We start from the raw sequence: 2,772 nt of genomic DNA on the forward strand, positions 1-2,772 counted from the left end.
CGCCGGGGAGCGGGTACGGCGGGACCGCCGCACGTGTGGCCTGAAAGGGACTTGAAAAAAGGCAGAGGAGGGTGTAACGCTGGGTGCGGGAGCAGCGGCTGCCCCCCGGGCGGGAGCGGGTACGGGCAGCTGCGGCTCGGAGATGCGGGGTCCCGCGCCCGGCCACGGCGCACCCGGCGGTGCGGTGCGAGCCCAGCGCGCGAGCGGTGACTTCACCCCTCAGGCTTCTGCCACTTTCTAGCAGCTTCTGAAAATCGGCATTTTGCAGAACACGGTTTAGTTGGATTTTTTTCCTCACGGAAGTTAATAATACCAGCTTCCAATACTATCGCTAAGCAGGTGTCCATACGCACACACAGGGTGTTAGTTTATAGTTAACTATACCTATACGTGTGTATATATACACAAAAGTTACCTCTAAAACTACTGAAGAGAATGAGCAAAATAAGAACAAAACTTAATTTGTAATTGGTCTTTTTCTGAGCCCTGTAGAGCAATTACCAAAATGCTATACTAAAACTGAATTTGTCAAGGTTTAGAAGATGACAACAAAATCCATGCTATCTCAAGTATGAAAATTACAAACAAAATTAAAAATCAATGAATACGGGATGGATTTTCTTTTTCCCTAAGCTGAACAAAACTACCATGCTAAGGTTATCTTTTGTCTCAATTATTGTAACCTTCTCCTATCTTCCTGTTCTCAAAATGCCACCTTAAAGTCTTCAGTCAGTTAATAATGTCATTATTCTGGCCTAACCACTGTCTCTAAAACCCTTCTGCAAACCCTTTTGTAATTTCCTGTTCCTCAGTGTTTCAAATGCAAGCTCTTTGCCCACACCCCTGAAATGCCGCACAACTTCATTTAGGTTCATATCCTAAGTTATCTGCCTCCCACCGCTACATGCAGGAGCAGTCACCCGTTAACTCCTTTTTTTTCTTGGTCTCTTTCCTGCTATACATATTTTTGTTTTTTTCTGCTCTAAATATTTTCCCACCGTCTCTCCTTTGAAGGTTACGTTTCTAGAAATCTTTTTTACATGGTTACCTTCATCAGTGGTCTTCTCTGACCTAATCGTTCCTTAAAGTGTCTTGCCCGTATCAGGTCCTGATCTTGCTAAAGAGTGCAAAATGCTCATTAAATGCTCATTTACATTTTATGTAGATGTCATAGATCTTATACTGCAAAATGCTGTGTCTTGAACATTTTAGTGTTGAGTGTACATGTTCAGGATGTTGCAAAACTATATCACAACCCTAAAGTGCATAATATTTTAACTTTGAGACCACGGACTGAGAGGAATACTTTATTGAGCCATTGAACACAACACTTAATCTTCCAAACTCCACTATACTCCAAAATTTCCTATTTTACCAACTACAGAAAGAACAAAACAAGACAAGAAACTACTTTTTGTCTAATACATTTTCTTAAATGCTCTTTTTTCTGAACCACTAATACGGAAAACCCTTTTTCTCCTGTTTTTTACTAGAACCATATGTAATTAATGTACAGATCTTCAACACCATTTGCGTGAACCCAGAAACAGTATCTGTTTGCAATCTGGATGCAAGGTCATCGCTTTAAATAGTGTCTCTGTGCTCAAATGATGCTAGAAGTTTTCCTAAAATATCAGAGCACTCTGGTTTAGGTCCCTAGGCTTTGTTGCACTGTTCTGTCCTGTGTATGATCAAGTGAGGAAATCTGAACACAAGGCTTTCAATAAAATACGACAGTAAATCTTTCAGCGTGTGCATAAACCTCACTTAGCAGTACTGACTGTACAACTGCAGTGTAATAAAATGTATTCCCTCTTCTGAAACCCAAAGCCATATAGATGTCCTCAGGTGAGCTTTAGGTATCAGGAAAGTTAAACAAATACATAGTTTATCCACTGGTAAATCAGTAACACCAGAATAACTGAGTTTAAATATAATGACTTTGAAGAGGAATGCTGAGAGCTGTCCTGCAAGCTGAACTAAAATCCAGAAGCCTCAAAAAATTACATGGTAGTCTAGATTCCCTTCTTAGTCATACCAGATCTGAATGAATTCTACATAAAAAAAACTTTGTATTTTGAGCGGTAGAGGAGAATAATCTGGCCTAGAATGTTTTTTGTGTCTTGCTTACCTTACGAAGGTTTCTTTCTCTATGGCTTGGTACCTGTAGAAAATATTAGGAGATTAATAGAAGTTTAAACAACCTTTAGATACATTTTTCCCTACCTTTTGCTACTTTGTATCAGTTTCACCCAAAAGTAAGGAATTTCTTTTAAAAAACATGGTTTTCGGCTAGCACAGGAAAAAAAGTGCTGGCCAAGATTTTCCACAGTAGGTATGCGCACACCGCAAAACCTTATCTCCTCGTAACCCGAACCTAAACTTGCCAAGACCCTACCTGCATCTCCGTGGCAGAGGGCTTAAGGCGCGTTCAGTGCTGAGCCAACAAATGGTCTTTTTTTTTCCAGTTGGCATGATAAACCATGGAATGTAGAATCTAGAACATGTTTTCAGTAGAAATAAAGCAGGGATTCATTAATAAAAATTATTTCATAGACAACTATATTATTGTCCTGGAATCTAATATGTAATAGAGCTTGGGTAACTTTAACTATTTTCACTCAACTACAAGAAGTTTTGTTTTGAAGTTACAGAAGTATAAAGCTGGCTGCAGAATTACATCTGAATCCTATTTATATATTGAGCACTGTTTATCTGTTAGAATGCATATTCATTCTGTGTATTTTTAGGGTATAAACCAGAGGGGCCTGA

The 2,772-nt window shown here is 39.6% G+C and overlaps 1 protein-coding gene across 2 annotated transcripts in view; it reads right to left on the bottom strand.

Annotated features, from left to right (window-relative positions):
• The window catches only part of AKTIP (AKT interacting protein), a 16,746-nt gene extending 14,323 nt beyond the window's left edge, over window positions 1-2,423 (bottom strand). Inside the window, exons 1-2 of one of the 2 annotated variants that reach the window (XM_026856555.1) lie at window positions 2,399-2,423; window positions 2,132-2,164 (exon numbers count right to left, since the gene is read on the bottom strand). The gene's annotated coding sequence lies outside the window, so the exon portion shown is untranslated. The remainder of the gene's footprint in view (window positions 1-2,131; window positions 2,165-2,398) is intronic. The other variant, XM_026856554.1, reaches the window with a different exon arrangement.
• Window positions 2,424-2,772: the final 349 nt, after the last annotated feature.

Source organism: Athene cunicularia (genome assembly GCF_003259725.1).
Source record: "Athene cunicularia isolate RWA chromosome 11 unlocalized genomic scaffold, athCun1 chr11_part1, whole genome shotgun sequence".
NCBI lineage: Eukaryota > Metazoa > Chordata > Aves > Strigiformes > Strigidae > Athene > Athene cunicularia.